General features: G+C 41.1%; 1 pseudogene; it reads right to left on the reverse strand.

Annotated features, from left to right (window-relative positions):
• Positions 1–22,701: 22,701 nt before the first annotated feature.
• Positions 22,702–22,818, reverse strand: LOC128639338 (uncharacterized; annotated as a pseudogene).
• Positions 22,819–24,389: the final 1,571 nt, after the last annotated feature.

Consider the following 24,389-nt stretch of genomic DNA (forward strand, 5'->3'; position numbering starts at 1 on the left):
TTGAACTTCAAATGTGTAGTAGATTTTTTTCTGACAGTTTCAAAAGTTATGTCTATTTCCACTCCCCATATACCATCTGATGTCATACCAATCCCCATATACCATCATGGTATGACATCAGCCAATCACAAACGCATACACGTTTATCCTGTGAGTTCTTGCACATGCTCAGTAGGAGCTGGTGACTCAAAGTCTCAAACAGTTTAAATATAAAAAGACTTCAACATACCCCTTGATAATCCTAACATGCCTGCTGCCTCTAAACGTCTATCCTTTACCTTCTCTTTAGGCCTGTCCCAATGGACAACATCTCCAACCCACTGTGAAGGCAACTCCATAGACCTGGTCTTCACAAATCTCTGTGCTGTTTCCAACTCCCTTAACCTCCCCTTTCCTCTCTCTGACCACCATCTACTAACGTTCTCTCTTACTCTACCTGCTACATCTTTGCAAGCCCCCAAAAAACTGCTACCTTACAGGAATTTAAATGATTTGGATCTCACAGACTTTTCCACTCAACTGAGTGCTCTGCTCTCTGATATTTCATCCCTCTCTTGTCCAAACCTCGTGACTCTACAGTATAATTCGGCACTAAAATCAACACTTGACAAAACTGCACCCTCCACTCTTCAACCTACATCAATCACGCAACGGCAACCGTGGCATGCTAAAAAGATCAGATATATTCAGCGATGCTCACGGGCTGCTGAACGGCAGTGGAGGAAATTACGCACCTGTGCTGATTTCCAGCATTATAAATTCACCCTTAAGTCCTACAACTCTGCGCTTAGCCTGACCAGACAAGTCTATTTCTCCTCCCTTGTGTCATCTCACGCATCCAAACCCAGAAAGCTGTTCTCAACCTTTAACTCCCTTCTACGTCTGCCCGCCCACTACCAACCTCACTGCTCAAATTATTGCTGATCACTTCAAAAATAAAATTGACACCATTAGAAAAGAGATCTGCATCTCACACCCCTCAAACCCAGCAATCCTACCCACCCCTTCTATTAACAAAAATCTATGCTACTTCCCACCTGTAACAGAGGAAAAAGTCTCTGCACTCCTATTCTTGGCACATCTCACAACCTGCCCACTTGACCCTATTCCTTCATGACTTATTCCCTCTCTCTCTGCTTCATTAACCCCTACCCTAAGTCATCTCTTTAACCAATCTCTCACTGCTGGCACATTTCCTGACACATTCAAGCATGCGTCAATCATACCAATCCTAAAAAAGCCCTCGCTCGACCCCTTCTAACTATCGACCGGTCTCCTTACTTCCCTTTGGTTCAAAATTATTGGAACGACTAGTCTATAATCGGCTAACTCAATTTCTCACAACTAATTCCTTACTTGATCCACTACAATCTCGTTTCCGCCCTAAACACTCAACAGAAACCGCTCTTGCTAAAGTAACAAATGACCTGTTATCAGCTAAAGCAAAAGGCCATTACTCCTTACTAATTCTTCTTGACCTGTCCGCAGCTTTTGACGCAGTTGACCAGCGTCTCCTCCTAAAAATACTACATTCATTTGGCATCCAAGACACAGCTCTCTCCTGGTTTGCACCATATCTGTCAAACTGCTCGTTTTCAGTTTCCTTTAACAACATATCTTGTGATCCTATGCCTCTCTCAGTTGGAGTACCGCAAGGCTCTGTCTTGGGCCCCTTGCTTTTCTCTCTCTATACATCCTGCCTTGGAAAACTTATAGCCTCCTTTGGATTCCAGTACCACTTGTATGCTGATGATACCCAAATTTATCTTTCCTCTCCCGATATCTCTCCCTCTTTACTCAACCAGATTTCTGACTGCCTCTCTGCAATCTCCTCTTAGATGTCTTCACACTACCTACCAACTCAATCTGTCCAAAACTGAGCTGCTTCTTATCCCCCCCTCTTCAAGACATCCAACACCTGACATTTCTCTGATGGTTGGAGACTCTATTCTCAACACCTCACCCCAGGTCCGTTGCCTTGGGGTCACACTAGACTCAGAACTCACATTCAGCCCACATATACAAGCGTTTACCAAATCCTGCCGTTCACACCTACGCAACATTTCCAGAATTCGTCCCTTCCTTACTCAAACAACTACAAAAATACTCATTCATTCCCTCATTTTGTCACGCATTGATTATTGCAATCTACTCCTAAATGGCCTTCCAAAACACCGCCTCTCCTCCCTCCAATCTATTATAAATGCTTCTGCTAGACTCATCCACCTAAGTGGCGGATCTACATCAGCTGCTTCGCTCTGCCAGTCTTTACACTGGCTCCCCATACACTCCAGAATACAATTTAAAGTATTAACTCTAACTTACAAAGCACTCAACAGTCTAACTCCCAACTATATTTCCTCTCTCATTGTGAAATATTCCCCATCCCGTCCTCTTCGATCAACCTCTGACCTACGTCTCTACACTCCTGTTATCTCTACGTCCCACTCCCGCCTCCAAGACTTCGCACGTGCTTCTCCTGTCCTCTGGAACTCTCTACCCCGCTCCATAAGACTGTCTCCAACCTTGTATAGCTTCAGACGCTCCTTGAAAACTCACCTATTCAGAGAGGCTTACCATCTCTCCTCCATCCCTCATCCGAACCAAACTAATACATGAACTGCCTGACTTACTGCTGCAACTACAACCAATGTAACAAGCTACCCCAACCTTATGGTCTGCACCCTAAACCTGTAGACTGTGAGTTCTCCGGAGTAGGGCCCTCTTCCTCCTGTACTAGATTTGTTTAGTTTTGTTATGTTTTGTATTTTATCACAAATCTTTGTATACCCCTATCATGCATGCGTGCATATAACTCCATTAGCAAACATGTCTGGTACAATGTATTACTGTTTTTAAGCAGCATACACACATATGCTGCAAAGGCCTCTGCACCAGTATTCAAGCTCAGAGAGCAGGCGGGTGGTATATACTGTGTCTGTAAAAACTTAATTTGTGTCATACAAGCCACTGCTGACTCTCAGAGAGGATGTAGTATTTGAATCCTAGAAGCATTTTTGTTAATGGAAGTATATTGCAAAAATGCCTCTATTTAAAACTGAAATGCATCCATGCACATTTACATTTTTGTCTTTCTATCCCTATAAAGGGAAGGCCCTTTCATAAACTAGTTTACCGTGTGGCCCTCCCTCTCTCCTAATCATTTCTTTTCTGTAGCGTAGGGCACCCTCCCCTTCATTTCGGCATGCGCTGCTAATGGAAGAAAAATAGAAAGCTGTTTAAAATTGCATGCTCTGTCTGAATCATGAACATTTTATTTTGACTTGAGTGCTCCTCTAAGGGGTTAAAGGGACATGAAACCCCACATTTTTCTTTCATGCTTGAGATAGACTTTCCAATTTACTTCTATTATCTAATTTGCTTTGTTCTCTAGGCATCCTTTGTTGATAAGCATACCTTGGTAGGCTCAGGAGCTGTGAGCTAGCTGCTGGTTGGTGGCTGCACATACTGTATATACCTGTTATCACTGGCTTACCCATGTGTTCAAATAACTCCCAGTAGTGCAGTGATTCTCCTACAATAAAAGATTCCAAGAAAATAAAGATACATTGATAAAAGAAGTAAAAAGGAAAGTTGTTTAAAATCGTATACTATATCTGAACCATGATTTTTTTTTTCATGTCCCTTTAAAGGGACAGTAAACGTATATATTAATGTAGCGAGCTCCGGATCTGGGTAAAGCTGATGGCTGCTATACCCAGCACGGGAGCATGCTACCAATTAGTTCAATGACGCGATCAAGGATCCTGTGATTAGACAGCACACCTGTGACAAGCTTTGGGGGAAAAAAAAGAGAAGCAAAAGAGACTGGCGAGGAAGGTAAGGTAAGTACAGTTTTGGGAGGTTAAATCTTTAAAATGCCATATATTTTTATAAGTGTCACTGGGTTAACTTTACATTATTCGGCACATAGTGCAGAATTATGTAACATTAAAGGGACATGAAACCCAAAATTTTTCTTTCATGATTCAGATACAGAATACAATTTTAAACAACTTTCCAATTTACTTCTATTATCTATTCTGTTTCATTCTCTTGTTATCCTTTGCTGAAAGGTTTATCTTGGCAAGCTCAGGTGCAGCAAAGAACCTAGGTTCTAGCTGCTGATTTGTGACTGCAGATATATACCGATTGTCATTGGCTCACTCATGTGTCCAGTTAGAAACCAGTAGTGCACTGCTGCTCCTTCAACAAATGATACCAAGAGAATGAAACACATTAGATAATAGAAGTAAATTAGAAAGTTGTTTAAAATTGTATTTTCTATCTGAATCATGAAAGAAGAATTTGGGGTTTCACGTCCCTTTAATTACTGTCCCTTTAAGTAAACTAAACTGCTCTGCAATAAGCAGCTCTCTCCCCGAATGATTAAGTCGGCCTTTATATAATTGTCATTTCCTCTTAATCAACAACTTTTCTTAAATAAGTGTTTTACAGTAAATTAAGACACCCACTACATTTTAAACATTCCAATTTACCTCTGTTATCAAATTTGCTTCGTTCCCTTGGTATTTTTTATTGAAGGGTAAAACTAGGTAGGCTCATAAGAGCTCAGGAGTGTGCACGTGTCTTTACTACTCTATGGCAGCAGTGTTTAGCAACATTGCATAACAAAGCTACAAATAATGTAGCGATACACTGCTGCCATAGAGTACTAAAGACACGTGCACACTCCTGAGCTCTGATGAGCCTACCTAGTTTTACTCTTCAATAAAAGATACCAAGAGAACAAAGCACATTTGATAACAGAAGTAAATTGGAAAGTTGTTTAAAACTACATGCTCTATCCAAAATCATTAAAGTTTAGTTTTGACTTTATTGTCCCTTTAATGAGAGTGCTCTAAAATAACTATCCCTAAACAGAAAGCCAGGTCTCTAATGAAGTGCAGTACTACAATAAATTAGACTGCTGTCCAATGAGACACTGCACTTCAGTCTCACTCATAGGAGGTCTATGCCCGTCTCTAGAGCGCAGTCTCATTCACTGAGTGAAAAAGTGTAGTAAGACTGGGAAAGGTTCTTGCATGTCAAGGCATGTTTGTATTCACATCCCCTCTTGTGTTTTATCCCAGGGGTCTGTTGCTTTAATGTAATAATCTGATCCCATTCTAAAGTGACTGTGGACTTCTCACTCTTAGCCCCAGATTGTGCCCAGATGGTATTCTGTACCATATTCTGCCAGCTTTAAGGTGATGCTGAAGTACACAGTGCTTTATATAATAAAATATGACTAATGACCTTATCTTAAACCTAAAAGTTAAATTAGTGAACACTGGCTTTGGTAACTTTGTCACAATCACTTTTATATTCTTTTACCACACTATGATATACTATACTCCTGCTTACTGGTGCACATAGTACCCACCATGCAGGGGCCACCTTCTCAAACCATGGTGACGTTATGGTGCATATCGAAATAACCCTAACACATTTGATTAACCCCTTAGTGACCACAGCACTTTTCAATTTTCTTACCGTTTGGGACCAGGGCTATTTTTACATTTCTGCAGTGTTTGTGTAATTTTCCTCTTACTCATTTACTGTACCCACACATATTATATACCGTTTTTCTCGCCATTAAATGGACTTTCTAAAGATACCATTATTTTCATCATATCTTATAATTTACTGTAAGAAAATATAAAATATGATGAAAAAATGGAAAAAAACACACTTTTTCTAACTTTGACCCCTAAAATCTCTTACACATCTACAACCACCATAAAATACCAATGCTAAATAGTTTCTAAATTTTGTTATAGAGCAATAAGTACAAGTAGCACTTTCCTATTTCCAAACCATTTTTTTTTTCAAAATTTGCATAAGTTACATTTTATATCTGATATCTGTCAGGAATCCCTGAATAACCCTTCACATGTATATATTTTTTTTAGTAGACAACCTAAAGTATTGATCTAGGCCCATTTTGGTATATTTCACGCCACCGTTTCACCGACAAATGCGATCAAATGTAAATGTTTCTCTGGGATCCCCTTTGTTCAGAAATAGCAGACATTTTGTGGCTTTGGCATTACTTATTGGTAATTAGAAGGCAACTAAATCCCACTGCGCACCACACTTGTATTATGCCCAGCAGTGAAGGGGTTAATTAGGTAGCTTGTAGGGAGCTTGTAGGGTTAATTTTAGCTGTAGTGTAGTAGACAACCCAAAGTATTGATCTAGGCCCATTTTGATATATTTCATGCTACTATTTCACTGCCAAATGCGATCAAATAAAAAAGATTGTTAACTTTTTCACTAACTGGTTGTAAATGCTTCTTTGGGATCCCCTTTGTTCAGAAATAGCAGACATATATGGCTTTGGCATTACTTTTTGGTAATTAGAAGGCCGCTAAATGCCGCTGTGCACCACACTTGTATTATGCCCAGCAGTGAAGGGGTTAATTAGGTAGCTAGTAGGGAGCTTGAAGGGTTAATTTTAGCTTTAATGTAGAGATCAGCCTCCCACCTGACACATCCCAACCCTTGATCCCTCCCTGGCCACTCTCAAACAGCTCTCTTCCCTCCCCCATCTCACAATTGTTACCGCTATCTTTAGTACTGGCAGACAGTCTGCCAGTATAAAAATAAAAAGTTTTTGTTTGTTTGTTTTTAAAAATATATATATGATCCCCCCTTATCCCTGAGCCCCCCAAACAGCTCTCTAACCCTCCCATCTCTAACTATTTGCCACCATTTTGGGTACTGGCAGCTGTCTTCCAGTACCCACTTTGCAATAAAATTTGCCATTTTTGTTTATAAATCCCACTTTTTCTGTAGTGTAGCTACCCCCCTGAATACCCTACCCCCCTCTCCTCCCAGATCCCTTTCTCAACATTATTTCCACCTCGCTCTCCCACCTTCATCTCCCACCACTTCTTGGTTAGTGAGCGCGCACACACGACCCGCCTCTCATGTGCACACCCGCAAGTTGTGGCCCGACGTTCTCCAGCGATGGGTCACCCACCTGCCTCCCTGCAATGGCTCCCACCCACCAACGATCGGCACTATAGCTGGCCGATGCAAAGAGGGCAACAGAGTGTCTCTCTCTGTATCGGTGGGTAAAAAAAGGTATTGCAGTGATGCCTCAATATCGAGGCATCACTGCAATACCTTTAAAGCGGCTGGAAGCGATCACGATCGCTTCCACCGCTTGAAACCCCTGAGGACGTACAGGGTACGTCCTTGGTTGTTAAGTGACAGTTTTTGTAGGACGTACCCTGTACGTCCTTGGTCCTTAAAGGGACATAAAACAAGTTGGGATAGAGACAAAATATAATAATATGTACTTTAATTACTTTACCTGCAAATATATACTGCAGTGCCTTGTCATTAACACTTTATTTTAAGTGTCTGAATTGTACAGCTCTAACTCCCCCCACACAATTCCTTTTATGGCTGCATATATATCCACCATTGATATGGTAGAATGCAAGACTTTAACAGTCATAATCTGCTGGAGCATGCCTAGAAGCAAATAAGCTGTTGTGAACTCAGTTAAATACAATGCCTGTGTTTCTGATGCTAAACACTGATAAGGGGGGGATCGGTTTACTCCAGAAAGCACAGCTATGTAAGTCATTTTGCTTATTTTTGAAAATTATTTTAAAATACTTTCCAGCAATTTTTAAAAAATGTGTTTATGCAAACTATTTTTTCTTAATTAACCCTTTTATAATATGCACAGATCTCAACATGTTTTTAAGGGGTAAAAGGGACAGTCTACCACAAAATTGTTATTGTTTTAAAAGATAGATAATCCCTTTATTACCCATTACCCAGTTTTGCATAATCATTAATAAACACAGTTATAATAATACACTTTTTACCTCTGTGATTACCTTGTATCTAGGAACCTTCTTCCATCCCCCTGATCACATGACTGTGACTGTTTATTATCTATTGTCTTAAATTTAGCATTGTATTGTGCTAGATCTTAAGTAACTTTCTGTGCCTGACCACAGTGTTATCTATATAGCCACGTGTACATTCTGTCTCTTTGTGTTGAAAAGAGATTTACAAAGCATGTGATAAGAGGCAGGGCTTAGAAATTAGCATATGAGCCTACCTAGGTTTAGTTTAAACTAAGAATACCAAGAGAAAAAAGCAAATTTGATGATACAAGTAAATTGGAAAGTTTATTTAATTTACATGTCCTATCTGAATAATGAAAGTTTAATTTTAACTAGACTGTCCCTTTAAATGAACATGAAACCCAACATTTTTCCTTTACGGTTCAGATAGTAGAGCATACAATTTTAAGCAACTTTCCAATTTGCTTCTATTATCTAATTTGCTTCATTCTTTTGGTATCCTTTGTTGAAAAAGCAGCAGCAATGCACTACTGGGAGCTAGCTGAATACATTTGAACATGCGGCATATATAACAGGGAGCAGACTGTCTCTTTAAATTTCATGAGATTAAAGCAAAGGATGGGTTCAGCAGTGCTAATGCTGATTGGCTATTGTATTTTTTTTTTTTCAACTTGCAGCAGGTCAGCAGCTGAAGTATAACTGTTCATAGAGCACTTACTCTGGTGAGCTGAAGACATTTTGAGGTAAAGTATCTTCCCTTTTTACATAGAGATGTTCAGGTGATATTTTCATGTCAGCTTTCACTTTTAAGTGATTTAGCATATGAGTATTATGTCCCTTTAACTGCACACAACAAACAATTCTCCATATTTCTAAGCACTTGATTGTATCTACACTATAATCGCGTTTGTAATGCGTCCATAGCAGTCGGCAGTTGTGCACGCATCCTCAAAAGAATGTTGGCAGCGCGTGGCAGCCAACAGAATGTTGGCTGCGCGCACAGCCAAAAGAATTCACCTGGATGCAGCAAAGCAAAGGTGGATTCCAAAAAATGGCAGGTGGATTCTTTCACCACCCTGCCATTTTCGGAATCCACCAGGAAGGCAAGCAGAGCATTACAAAAAAAATAAAAACCGCCCGCAATAAGTAAAAAAAACAAACACCTAACTGTCCACAATAAGTAATAAAAAAAAAAAACTAACCACCAACAATATTTAAAAAAAAAAAAAAAAACTAACCGCCAACAATAAGTATTTAAAAAAACAAAAACGAACCGCCCGTACGAACTATTAAGAAAAAAATAAACTACCGAATACATCTATTAACCCCTAATCCACCAACCGCCCACAACGCATTAAACCTAATTTACCTATTAACTCCTAAACCGCCAACCCCCACAACGCAAAAAACTAATTTAATGACTAAGCCCCCTAACCTAACACCCCCTAAATTAACCCCTTAATTACATAAAAAAATACTACATTACAATTAAAATTAAAAAATGACAATCTAAAATTACAGAAAATAATCTAAAATTACAGAAAATAAAAAAAGGCTAACATTACAAAAAATAATAAACAACACTATCCAAAATAAAAAAAATAAACCTAATCCCTACGAAAATAAAGAAGCCCCTCCAAAATAAAAACACACTAAAGCCCCAAATAGGTACTCACGGTTTCAGAAGTCCGGTGGAGAAGGTCTTCTTCTAGGCGGGTCCATCATCTTCATCCACAGCGAAGGCGGTGCGAAGTCTTCCCAGATGTGGCGGTCTTCCCAGATGTGCGCGGAGCGGAGGTCGGGAGCGGTCTTCCCAGATGTGGCGATCCTCAGCGGCGGTCATCGGTGGCGACCGAAGGCGTGGAGGTTCCTCATTATGCGATCGTCTGCCGCACACTGAAGATTGAATTCAAGGAGCCTCCGTGCCGCCGAGGACCACCACCGCCGTGAGGACCGCCAACGCTGCCACAGATGACCACCACGAGGATCGCCACATCTGGGAAGACCGCTCCGGACCTCTGAGCCGCCTTCGCTGTGGATGAAGATGATGGACCCGCCTGGAAGAAGACCTTCTCCGCCAGACTTCTGAAACCGTGAAGACCTATTTGGGGCTTTAGTGTTAGATTAGGGTTCATTGGGCAATTTCAAAGAGAGCTGAATGCCCTTTTAAGGGCAGTGAAAAAGAGCTGAATGCCCTTTTAAGGGCAATGCCCATACAAATGCCCCTTTAGGGGCAATGGGTAGTTTAGGTTAATTAGTGTTAGTTTTTATTTTATTTTGGGGGATTTGGTGGGTGGGGGGTTTTACTGTTAGGGGGAACTTTTTTTATTTTATTTTTAATGTAAAATAGCTCATTTCTTTAGGGCAATGCACTACAAAAAACACTTTGAATGGCTATTGGTAGTTTAGTATTAGATTAGGGGGTGTTTTTATTTTGAGGGGGATTTTTTATTTTTATAGGGTTATTAGTTTAGGTTAAATTTTATTATTTTGGATAGCTTTGTTTATTTTTTTCTGTGTTTTTACTGTTTTATTTTTTGCAGCTTGGGGGTTACATTTTTAACACATAGACTGCCCTCTGTGCAGGCTTATCAACTAGTGTAACATAAAGACAACTACAAGTTAACACTGCAGGATAGATACAGATACTAAAACTGAGGTTCTGAGAAACATATGTCCTCTAGAAAGGCATACATGTGAAACTGGAAATGCTCAGTAGCATTTTGCAAAAATACATCTAGTAAAAGTTATAGGCTTTGCTATAACTCAGATGTGCAATAGACAGGATAAATGTATTTGCATATCTCCTGATGATGTCATAAATGCATCGCTCCCAGCACTCAGAGGATGCTTGAGATGAAGGAGACCCTCCTGCATGTGATCCCTGCAGTGTTTCTTTACCACGGTCCTCAAGTACCCCCAACAGGCCAGGTTTTAATTAAAGCTGAACCAGTGCACAGGTGAAATAATCAGCTGATAGGTGAGAGCAGGTTAGTAACCATGGTTACTGATCAGCTGATAACTTCACCTGTGCACTGGTTCAGCTATGACCTACTGCACATAATAAAAAAATGTTTCTGCTCTGTGCATTTCCAGGGCTCCCCACATCTGTGCATCTTACGCTGTCCTACTGTCTCCCGTAAAGCAACTTCCTTCCCTTTAGATGCCCCAGTTTCACAAATTGAGTCCGGGATCACTTAGACAGATCTCTGTGATACACTCATAGTATACCCACCTCTGCCACTCCTACCCTGAACCACTTTTGGCCCCTAGCCACAAGCCACCAACCACAGGCTGTCCTGATTGCACACTCAGCCTCCTAGTCATAGATACTAGAGAGAAAATGTGTGCAACTGCCGTTTTTGCACGTTGAATGTTCTTTTTTTCATGGAAAAACACTAGAATGTGTCCCAAATGTTTATATTACAGGAGACTTTAAAAGATATTTGGACTTCTCTGATTTACTTAGTGGAGGTTTAAGGACCTGTAAATACAGTAGATTTGCCTAATCAACAAATGCATAATAACAAGACAATGCAATAGCACTTAGGTCTTCAAGCCCTTCTCCTGCCTTTGACTACAGGTTCACACAAACCTCGCCTCTAAGGTGGAGAATTTCAATCTCACCAGTCTCGTCCTACTGGGGAGTTTGACAGCTTCTGCCTGCGCGTGATATTGGGTGTGCGCGGGCAGGGTTGCACGCGAGTGCTAAGGAGCGCTCGCTTGCAATGTTAAATTCCGGCAGTGGATTGCTGCCCACCAGAGGAGAGCTCGGGCGGACAGGGAGTGTATGTACGCCCCTGTCCGCCATGGATTGAAAAATCGAGTTCATAGTCTGAACGTCAAATGAGTAGTAAGATTTGTTTTCTGACAATTTTCAAAGTTATGTCTATTTCCATTCCTTCTATAACATGTGATACCCATCAGCCAATCACACATATGCATATACGTAAATTCTGTTAATTCCTGCACATGCTCAGAAGGAGTTAGTGATTCAAAAAGTTTAAATATAAAATGAATGTGCAAATTTTGTTAATGGAAGTAAATTGGAAAGTTGTTTAAAATTGCATGCTCTATCTGAATCATGAGCGTTCAATTTTGAATTCAGTGTATGGTGTACAGTAGCGTGATTAGAGAACAAAAGAGCACTTCAGAGCTGTCCAGTCCAGTTACACTGATACAAGGCGTGACACACTGGGTCTTATTTCTGTGTCATACTACAGATAATAATTATAAATCTAAGAAAAAATATCATGTAAGTTTTCTTCAGTGCCATCTCAATAACTCACAATACCATCAGCAACAAGTTTCCACCTTGTCAATCCGTTCTTTAGATTCTGGTTGTACAGGCAAAGTGTCTGAGATAGTCCTAGTACATCTAAGCAACAAAATATGTATATAAGAGCTACTATTTATTTCCATTATAAAACAACATTGCAGAGCGCGCAACTTTTACATATATGGGGTGGGTCACAGTTTGGGATCTCTACTTCATGTCACTACTTCTGATTTCAGGATGCAACTGTTAAAGAGCTTGTGGGCAGTGGTTCCCTACAATTTTGTGGGCGGGGCCACATCAGGAGGGGTAGGCAAACAGGCACAGCTGGGGAGGGCCAGTTGTGATGGCAGTGCTCTCAAAGCGGCCTTCAGGAGAGGCCTGCATGAGCGCATCAAGGATAAGCTCACTGGATCCATCTTCCTGGATGAATTCATAACACTTTGCATCAGTCTGGATTCTCGCTTTCAGGAGAGACAAGCTGAGAGAGAGAACTCGCAGAATCCTTCCCTCTCATCCTCCAACCTGTCCAGTCACTAGATTATCCTCTACCCCTTCAGCACCTCCAGTTACCTCTGAATAAGAGCCCATGGATCTCTCTTCTCTTAAGCCCTCTAAATCTGAAAGACAGAGAAGAAGGAGATTAAGACTGTGTTTCTATTGTGGTTCTAATTCACACCAGCTCAAGAATTGTGATAGACTGTCGGGAAAAGCCATCACTTAGAGCAGTGGTTCTCAACCAAAGTGACCTCAAGGCCCGGTAAATTTTAGCTAGACATGTCCAGGGCCCGGTAGTTATATATATATATACACATATATAAAGTGAGCAGCAGGGGCGGGCTGATCAGCCAGGCAAATAGGACCTGGGCCGAGGGACCATCAAGTAGGGGGGCCCACAAATGGCATCTCCACGGATCCTGGTGCATTCCTTAAGCTGGAGTTTTCAGTTGCCCTATCAGTAACTAAGCAAAAAAGTGTGGGTTTAGTGGGGGCCCTGGCAGGGGTCTGTCGCTGTGAGGGCCATGGAGTGTGGGGTCTGCCCTGGAGGTTGGGTGCCCTTTCTCTGGACCTTAATGTTGTGGGTCCTGGCTCTGGAGGTTAAGGGGCCTGTTGGGGGCAGGGCAGGGAGGCTACCATGTTCATTTGCATAAAATGTAATACATTTTAGTCAGTGTGAGACAGTGTTCCTGGGGCCTTGATTGGTCTCAGTCTGCCCCTGGTGTGCAGTGGGGGCATGACAGGTCGGGGCCCACCAGCAGGGCTATCACGGCCCGGTACTGGGCCACGGCCCGGCTGTTGAGAAACCAGGACTTAGAGGATAACAGTGGGGTACCTCTAAGCCTGGCAACTACTAATTCCCCTCAATCGTCTTCAGAATTCTGTCGACGCTCAAGCCTTTATTGATTCAGGGACAGCTGGAAATTTCCTAGATCACCGTTTCATGATTCACGCAGGGTTGCCTCTTCTTCAGAAAAAACAATTTCTTAAAATAACCAATCTGGATGGCACTCCCCTTGGATCAGGTTTAATCCATTTCAAATCAGCACCCCTAACCCTGACTGTGGGATTCCTACATACCAAACAGTTGTAGTTTAATGTCATTCATTCTCCTGTACAACCAGTTATCCTTGGTCTGCATTGGCTACGTAAACACAATCCTCAATTCGACTGGACTGAGGGACAGTTGGCCTCCTGGGGTACGCCCACATTGACGGATGCTTGAAACTAGCAGACACACAGCGTTCTAGCCAGCTTGTGAATGACTGTAGTAGTCTGGTGGGAGTTTGCGGTCCTTACACTTTTGTGTATTTTGAGTGACAATTTGAAGTGCACATTGTAAGCAGCCAGAGACTTGGAGTTTGTGCCATTTCCTTGCATTATCACCACAGAGATACAAATACGAAGGTGAGCAGCATAGCTGTCCCTGCTGACACGCCAACCAGGAAGATCCGGGAAAAAAGATTGGGACTCTGGGTCTGTACACAGAGAAATCGTGCTGCATTGGTCGACCTATTGATGTGCTGTTTATATACCTCATACACTTGAGGTTAAAGAGTGTGAGTGTATTTTTATCGTGTGCAATTAAAAAAGTGTTTAATACTATTCTCTAATACTAGTCCCTTGCGCTCCTGTCTTCTTTCTATTTTTTGCAGGCCTCCTGGGGTAAACCCTGTTTTCACTCCTGCCAGGCTAAGGTTACTCCGCTGCATCACATCCCTATAGTCAGCCTTCTAATCTTCCCTCAGTATATGCAGAATTTATGGATGTCTTTGAAAAGAAAGCAGCTGATGTGCTGCCAACTCACCGTCCTTACAACTGCAAAATTGACCTCTTTCCTGGAGCCCCACTTCCTAAAGGGAGGACTTATCTGCTCTCCAAAGCTGAAACCAAGGCCATGGATGAATATACCCAAGAGAACCTAGCTAAAGGCTTTATTTGCCCTTTCTTCTCTCCTGCCGGGGCTGGTTTCTTTTTTGGCAGTAAAAAGGATAGTGGTCTCAGACCCTGTATAGACTACAGAGCCCTAAACAACATTACAATCAAGAACCGTTATCCTATTTCTTTGATCACTGAATTATATGATTTGCTCCAAAATGCTTGCTACTTCACAAAGTTGGATCTACGTGGGGCGTACAATCTCATTCGTATCTTCCCCGGACATGAGTGGAAGACTGCCTTCAACACGAGATCAGGGCATTACGAATACCTTGTAATGCCTTTTTGGGTTGTGCAATGCCCCTGCTGTCTTCCAAGCATTCGTCAATGATGTCTTCCGTGACCTCCTTACTCACACTGTCATCGTCTATTTGGATGACATCCTCATATTCTCCTCCACCCTTGAGGAGCATCATGAGCATGTAAAACAGGTACTTCTTCGCCTCAGAAACAATTCTCTGGCATCCAAGCTGGAGAAATATGAGTTTGATCAAGTCCAGATCCAGTTCCTAGGATATGTCATCTCAAATGAGGGTTTTGCCATAGATCCTACAAAGCTAACCACAGTTCTGGAATGCCCTTAACCCACCTCATTGAAGGAACTACAGAAATTCTTGGGGTTTTCCAACTAAGTTTATAAAGAACTTCTCCCAAATCGTTGCTCCACTCACTAAGCTGACTAAACGAAACAGAGACTGCAAGAATTGGCTTCCTGTAGCTGTGGATGCGTTCTCTCATCTGAAAAAGGTATTTTGTTCTGCTCCTGTGCTCCGCCATCCTGACCTACAGTTCACTCTAGAGGTTGATGCCTCCGAGATGGGAGCTGGTGCAGTCTTAATCCAAAGGGACCCTTTAACCTCCAATTTGCACCCTGTAGCCTTTTTTTCCAAACGGTTTTTACTCCTGCAGAGATGAATTACGATGTGGGTAATCGTGAACTCTTAGCCATTAAGATGGCCCTGACTAAATGACGTCATTGGCTAGAGTGTACCGCCAACCCCATTCAGATTCTCACTGACCACAAGAACCTGACATACTTAGAGACTGCTCATCGACTCAATCATCGACAGGCCAGGTGGGCCTTATTCTTTTCCCGTTTAGACTTTATAGTCTCTTAACTTCCTGGGACCAAGAATAAAAAGGCTGATGCCCTTTCCCGTAAGTTTCCTCAGTCTAACGACTCTTCTGAAGCTCCTATCGAACACATCATACCTCCCTCCTGTGTGGTTGCTCAGCTCAACACCTCTCTTCTTCAAAGACTGCAACGTGCCCAGTGAAGAAAACCTTCTGAAGCCCCTGTGGATCCTGAGATTCTTTATGTTCCTTCAAACCTTTGTTCTCCTGTTCTATCCTGGGCTCATGACAGCAAGCTGTCAAGTCATCCTGGTTTGACAAGAACCTTTAAACTCCTTTCCCAACACATGTGGTGGCCTACCATGAAGTCGGACTCTCAGGATTATGTCAAGGCTTGTCAGACTTGTGCTGTTAATAAGAGCCCCGTTCCCTAGCTCATGGCCTACTTTAACCATTGTCCATACCTAAACAACCATGGACACACATAGCTATGGATTTTGTTGTAGACCTTCCTCCTTCTGACCATCATACAGTCATATGGGTGGTGGTGGATCGGTTCTCCAAACTTGCTCATTTTGTACCTTTACCTAAGTTACCTACAGCCCAAGAATTCTCCACTCTTTTTCTGTTAAACGTGGTACACCTCCATGTTATACTCGTAAATATGGTCTCTGACAGAGGACCTCAATTTATTTCCACTTTTTGGAGAAGCTTCTGCAAATTGCTTGGAACTACTGTTTCTTTGTCTTCTGGTTATCACCCCCAGACTAACGGGCAGACGAAGATAACCAATCAGGATCTTGAAGCTTATCTCAGAACATATGTCAATTCACAGCATACTAATTGGTCTGGGTTGTTACCCCTAGCTGAACTCGCAAAGAATACTCATTGGCATTCTTCTCTACAATACTCTCCTTTCCAAGTCGCAGCTGGTTATCAACCTCATGTTTTTCCTCTTTCTGCTCAGTCTACAGGAGTTCCTGGTGCAGAATGTCACTTCACTGATCTGACTACCCATTGGCAATGAATATGCTCTCAATTAAGCTCAGCTGTCTCCAGATACAAGAGCTTTGCTGACCAGCATCGAGCTGCTATTTGTGCCTTTTCTGCAGGTGATCGTGTCTGGGTCTCTACCGACATATACGCTTACGTCAACCTTGTCACAAATTAGGGCCTCGGTATATTGGTCCTTATACAGTTCTCAAGAGACTTTCTCCTGTTGTCTACAAAGTGGTCTTGCCTAAGGCCTTACACATTCACCCGGTCCTCCTTCACATCTTCCTGCTCAAACCCTACATCACAAGTAAATATACTCGACTCAGACGTGCTCCTTCTCCACTCATGATTTAAGGGGAGCCGGAGTATTAGGTTGCTAGGATCCTGGACTCCAGAATTAAACGCAGGCAGCTCCAATACCTTGTTCACTGGAAGGGTTACTGGCGGATCGTTCCTGGGTCCCTGCCCGTGATGTGCATGCTCCATCTTTGGTCTCTAAATTTCATGCTGCTCATCCTTTAAACCGACTCTGGTTCTCGGAGGGAACCCCTGTGTGGGGGGGCTATTTCACTCCTCTCCTCTACTCTCAGGTCCCGGCCGCCGCCCTGATCCGTTATCATGGACAAAGGTGGTTGACATCATTGGCGCACCCCATGTCTTCCCCTGATGCCGGTCCGGATCTCACCTGTGCTCTCCTTGACATGAATCCTGCTCCTATGTAAGTAGCTCAGTTGCTTACATCTTTGCCCAAGTATAGGTGTTACTGTTTGTGCTCCTGGGTGCTTATATTTTGCAGAACTGCTGTTTGCCTTATCGTTACTGAACTCTGCCTGTTTCAAGACTACTCTAATGCTTAACCCTGAACTGCTGATTGCCTTTTTGTTGCTGACCTCTGCCTGTTCCTGACCATTCTACTGGTTTACCCCTGAACTGCTGGTTTTACCTTATTGTTGCTGACCTCTGCCTGTTCCTGACCATTCTACTGGTTTACCCCTGAACTGCTGAACTGCTGGATTGCCTTATTGTTGCTGACCTCTGCCTGTTTCTGACCATTCTACTGGTTAACCCCTGAACTGCTGGATTGCCTTTCTGTTGCCGAACTCTGCCTGTCACTGACTATTGTACTGGTTAACCCGTGCACTGCTGGATTGCCTTTCTGTTGCCGAACATTGCCTGTCTCTAACCATTCTCTGCCTTATCCTTATTGCCGTGAAGGACTACCCTGCTTACCTCATTTCTTAAACTCACTTTGTTCTGGGATATTTCCTTATCCTTCCACTTGACGCCGGTATAAGACGACTACTGGCCAAGTTTGGTCTGATAGGGAAATATCCTGTGAGCATTACAGCTCCAACTCTGTCCTCAGCCTGGCCTGACTTCACCAAACCTCACCCACACAGCACTCCTTTGGTCATGGCTCTGCCCACAAAATCCCATGACTCCACCCACAAGTCTGACTCACAAACTCCCAGACATTCAAACCCTCTCTGCTCAGGTGAGATCATCTCAAATTATCCTCCAGCACTTCAAGATCCCTAGTGAATTTTTCAAAAGACGGATTTTGCTTCACTTCTCCAAGGGACATTCCCTGCATTTCTGTATGTGAAGGAGAGACAAGACCAGTGCAATATAGCACTGCATGACATGACAGTTTTGCTGCATTTACACTTTGTGCTTAGTATTCTATATTACTTAATACTTCAGATTACATTTTATTACATTTAAACTTTGCACTTTCTATTTTGTATTTTATTTTGTATACAGCAGTGTATTTAAGATTGTGATTTCACAAATTCTGAGTATGCCTTCACAGTTTCTGTGTAACTTTAACAAATTAGTCTTTTTTTTTTTTTTTTTAAATCATTATTTTTTTATTATTGAGAACTTCACACATCACAACAACCAAATCAAATCAGCCATTTTTACATGTATAAATCATATTATCCAAATAGATTGGAAGCCACCGCTTCCAATGCTTGTGCCGAGTCTTATAATCAGAGCATCTTATGACACCTATTCCTACATACATACATTAACCTTCTCAGTATTCCTAAATGGGGGGGGGGGGAGGGAGAGAGAGAGAGAAGAAAAAAAAAAAAAAGGGGGGGGGGGCGGAAGTACCACCACCAAGAAGACACCGAAATGAGCCCGCTCAGAGTTTTAGCTTTTTACAGCCAGAGTGCAGGGAGAGCCTCATTAGCCACCATCATCATAAAGTGATCATTATTCTTTAAGGGTGAGACAAATTGAATCTGGGCCTGTTGGGGCCAAGAGATAATTACCCTCTTCCACTTATCAAAGAAGAGCCTGAAAGCCTTTTCCGATCCCCCAACTAGAAATTGTCGTTCGATAATCATTTGTAGCTTAATAGTGTTGACAAGTTCGTTTACCGTGGGGGCTTCACGAGCTCCCCATTTGCAAAATATCAGATGACGAGCTGCCAGAATAACCATGTTGATTAATTGTCCCTCCCCTTTATATCGCCCATATTCCTTTAAAAGAAAGATATAACTTAATTGGAGGGCACATTCCTCTTGTACAAACTTGTTCACCCAGAATTGTATTCTATTCCAAAATTGTCGGATTTTAGGGCAGTCCCAAATACAGTGTTGCAAATCCACTCCTTCTTTCTGGCATTTAAAACAATTCCTTTTATCCCCATTTTGGTCCCATTTACTCAAAATCCTTGGGGTTAGATAGAAATTATTTAAAAGCTTAAACTGCGATTCTTTCCAGCTTACTACTCTCGTTGCAGCGTCTGCTAGTTTAATGCTTCTTTCAATATTTTCACCTTGCACTGAAGTGATATATTTAGTAAGAAACACTTTCCTTTTCTTAATTTGTTCTTTCCCTGATATATTTAATAATAATTTATACCAATATGATATGGATCTTTTCCCCGCCGCGTACAACTTCACTCCTGAATCAATTCCTGGATCCCAGACCATTCTACATGTTTGCAAGATTTTTAGGAGATAGCTTCGGGCTTGTAGATAAGCAAAGAATGTATGTTTGGGTAACTGATACTGTTCGGATAATGTTTCAAATGTTTGTAACACTTGTCCTTCACCCTGAACTAACTGGAAAAAATAACATAACCCTTTCTGTGACCAAATTTTAAAGGCCGCATTATTGTTTATCCCAGATATGAAATCGGGAGTACCGATAAATGGCAGATATTTAGAAATGTAAAACTCTTGACCAACTGAACCACAGAATTTCTGCCATGCACGAACTACATTAGCAAAAGTTAAAAGCGTGCTGACATTGCTGGGCAACCTCCTGAAAGGATGGTGTAAAATTGCCTTAAGATCAAAGGGTTTTAGCAGTGTAGCTTCCATGTCATAGTAGGTCACACTATTGGCTTCCGTTAACCAATCTACTCCAAATTTCGTTAAAGCCACTAAGTTATATTTTGCAATGTCCGGCAGGGCGAGCCCTGCATATCTTTTGTTTTGAACAAGTTTCTCGATAGCTATACGGCTTTTTTTCTTTCCCCATATAAATTGTGCGCATGTTTAGTTATATCTTGCTATGTCTCGTTTGTTGATCAATAGAGGCAAGTTTTTCATTAGGAACAATATGCGTGGAAAAACAATTGTTTTTATCACAGCTATTTTTGCAGAAAGTGATAGAAATTGTATGTTCCACTTTCTTAGACTTCCTTCTAGACTCTCAAAAAACTCAGAAAAATTCATATTATACCATTCTTTGGGGTTTTTACTTATTTTAATACCTAAATAGTTTAACGATTTTACTTCTTTAAACCCATGTTGTAACAAGCTCTCTCTGGTTTGATTAATCCAGAGCAACTCTGACTTTTCCTTGTTAATTTTATATCCAGAGAATGAGGTAAAATTGTTGATAATTGACAGACATTTAGGAATGTTTTTTTTTTGTCTGTTGTAAGAACAGCATCATGTCGTCTGCGTATAATGAGATTACAACATTATGTTCCCCAACTTCTATTCCCTTTAGTTCTTTCCTGAGTTGAACTGCCAATGGTTCTAGTGCTAAATCAAATAGCAGGGGTGACAGTGGACACCCCTGTCTGGTACCTCTTTGCAGTGTTATAAATTGCGAAAGTTCACCATTAACCAACAATTGGGACCTAGGATTGGTATAAATCTTTTTAATTAACTGAATCAGATTTCCTTCAAAACCAAATTTCTTAAGTGACATAAATAAATGATCCCAGATTATAGCGTCAAACGCTTTTTCTGCGTCGATCGTAAGCATTGCCATATCCATTTGTGATTTTTTGTTTGACAACTGTGTGATGTTATAATAATAATCTAGATTAACCAGCACCCTACGCATATTCCGGACCGGGTTTCTCCCTGGAATAAATCCAGATTGGTCATTGTGTATCAGTTTTTCCATCCCTTTTTTTAATCTGTCTGAAATAATAGCCGTTAAGATTTTATAGTCTTGGTTCAGGAGCGAAATTGGACGGTATGACCCCAGTTCCTCTGTAGCTTTCCCTTTCTTATGAATTAAGGTCACTGTAGAGTCAGTGAAATAGAGTGATTTCAGATTCCCATGTATAAAATAGCTGTTATATAGTTCTACTAATATTCCCGAGATTTCATTTTTGATAATTTTATAGAATTCTGACAAAATTCTTTTTTGTCTATTGTTGGGAGACTGATCTGTTGCCAAAATTCGGACATTTTTGTCTTATCTATATCCTTACACGCATACAATCCCTGATAATATCTATGGAAGGCCTCTCTAATCTCTGTCGGTTGAGTAAGCATTTTCTGTCCCTCTTTGATAAGTGGAATTAGGTTCTTTTTTTTTCTGTGATTTATTAATTTTGCTAGATACTTGGAGGCAATCCCCTGATATCCTTGGCAAAATGCCCTGATTCGGATATCCTCCTTTGCCCATTTTTCTCTGAAAAAAGTCCCACGCTCTGATTTGGCTACTTTGTACCGGTTCCAGGTAGATCTATTTGGGTTAGCTACATATCTCCTATATGAGTTTTTCAGTTGGTTTGCTAGTTGAGTCTCCCTCTCTGTTACCTTCCGCTTTCTTATGATCATATAGTTCTTGATCTCCCCTCGCATTACTGCTTTCCCTGCTTCCCAGAGTACTTCTGGGCTACTCACATCCTGTCTGCTCTGTCTGAAATAAACCTTCCATCTATCAGATAAAAATTTTCGAAACTTTTCATCTAAAAACATATATTTCGGGAAGCTAAACGTATTGCTACTTCTATTTTTGATCTCCTTATCTTCGAATTTCAGGCTGATTATTGCATGATCTGAGATAACTATCTCATCGATATGTGTTTCTATTCCCATTGTCAATAGCCTCTCTTCTATCAAAAACATGTCTATTCGTGAGAAATTTTTAAATGTTTTAGATTCGCACAAAAAGGCCCGCTCGTCTGGATGCTGCAGACGCCAAATATCTTTTAGCTTTAATATCTTTGCTAAACCTCGCAAAATCTTGGCCTCTCTATTATGTTTCCTGGAGGCCCCTGATTTTAGCCTATCAATCTCTGGATTCATTGTCGCATTAAAGTCTCCCGCTACCACTATGTTTTGGCCTAAGTATTTTACCAATTTATTTTTTATCATTTCCCAGAATTCTATCTCAATTTCATTGGGACCATAAATGTTACAAAACGTCCACAGTCTATTATTGATTTCAGCTTGAACAAGCATAAACCTCCCACTCGAATCTAATATTTGATTTTTTATCGTATATGTCAAATTCCTATTAAACATTAAAGCTACTCCGCGTTTCCTACAATTACATGGCGTTGCTATTATTTCCGCTATCCAGTTAGTTTGTAATTTTTGTAGTTCTGCTGCCTTCAAATGCAACTCTTGCAAAAAAATGACGTCAGGCTTTTGGCGTTTTAACATTTTAAGCACATTTTTCCTTTTAATAGGGGATGTGACACCTCCCACATTCCATGATACACACTTCAGCATTTAATATCTATAGTCATAATAAAACAACAAAAATAAAAACCTACGATTTTATAATAAAAACCTTTATCTAATATAGTTACCTTCCTTCCTCTCAATCCAGAGAAGGGATCTAATCTGATTATCATTACTACATATATGCCTACCGCTCCTGGGGTTCCCCGGCGGTCGCCCATCCCGGTACTGACCAGGTCCAGCCCTGTTCCACTTCCGAGATCATACGGGATCGGGTGTTCAAGGCCGAATGGCGGTATACCTGCCATTCAAAACATAACTTTCTCAAGATTCTGAGCTCACTCAATAGAAAAGTGGACAGAAAGATATAAAAAGGAGGGGAAAAGGACGAAAGAGGAAAAAAAAAAAAAAAAAAAAGAGAAAAAAAACAAGAAAGTCTCCACCCCGGCCAAGCCTCCCCCCTTTCTGCAACTAAAATAAGTAATCAACAAATTATACATCTTCATTATTTCAGGTTAATGATTGAATATGGACTTCCTATCGAATCTCTATGCCTTTTTCAGAGCAATATTTTTTAGCATCTATTGCTGTATTTAAAACAGTCAAATTCCCTTCTGAAAAAATTACTATTTTGGCTGGGTACCTCATATTAGCCTGGATCCCTGCCTTGATTAAGCTAGAACAGTAAGGTGCCATTATCTTCCTCTTTGAGGAGGTCTCTGCTGAGAAATCTTGGAACAGGAAGACAGGTCGCGTACCTATCTTGAACCCCTGAGTTTTCCTATAATGTTGCATAATCTGTACCTTATGTTGGAAATTTAAGTATTTAATTATCACCATTCTGGGGCGCAAGTTACCTTCCTGTGACTCCCTAGCTGTTCCTGTTCTATGTGCTCTTTCTACATGTATTTTTTCTGTCAGCTGCATTCCTAACAATTGTGGTAAGGTAACAGAAGCAAATAAAGTTAGATCTTGAAATTCGATTGACTCTGGTAGTCCAATTATACGGATGTTATTCCTACACGACCTGTCTTCCAGGTCCTCTATTTTAGATTGCATCGCTTTTATTTTGCTCTCATAATTGACCCAATTAGTGTCATGTGCAATTTGTCTATCCTCAACCGCTGAGATTCTTTGCTCTACTTCTAATATTCTATTCGAAAAAGACCTAATCTCAGTAGAGAGAGTAGCTATCTCCTTTTTAACTGAATCGAATTGGGGTAACAGCATTTCTGCCAGTTGATTAAGTGTCAGCTGTTTTTCAGTGCCTGCTAGCTGGGGGTCCATGTTATCCTCCAAGCCTATCTCCTGTGCTGACTTGGACTTTTTGTCTCTCTTGGGGGGCATCGCAGGGGACCTGACTTTTAAGTTAGGAATATACCTTTCCATGAGGTGTGTAGTGATGTGTAGTGGTGTATTAGTGTGAAAACTTTAATTTGTGTTTTAAGGAGAAAAAAAAATAAGTAAATGAATAATAAAAAAATGAAAAAAAACGGAAGAGAAATACACCACTCTTCCGCTAATCCGGCGTGGATCGGGTGCACCTTTTAACTAATGGTGCTACATGTGAAACTATAATTACACTAATACCTAAAACAAACAAAAAATATGTATGGTGCTCCTCCTAAGGAGCCCAAGTGAGGCTATCTAGAGCCTGTGTTATCTATAAGAATAAGTGAAAGTGAGAAAAATTTTCTTTTTTTTTTTATAAAAAAAAAATAAAGTGTTCAGTATATTTAGACAGGGTCTGACTGTCTCTCTGCGTGTCCTCTCCCCTGGGTAATTAACACAAACTAAGACAAATTGGGTGCCCCCCCTTGCGTCCTTTTACAAAATATTTCTATCAATTCGTATTTCTAGGGTTTCTCTAAA

This window comes from Bombina bombina, chromosome 8, assembly GCF_027579735.1.
Source record: "Bombina bombina isolate aBomBom1 chromosome 8, aBomBom1.pri, whole genome shotgun sequence".
In the NCBI taxonomy this organism is placed as follows: Eukaryota; Metazoa; Chordata; class Amphibia; order Anura; family Bombinatoridae; genus Bombina; species Bombina bombina.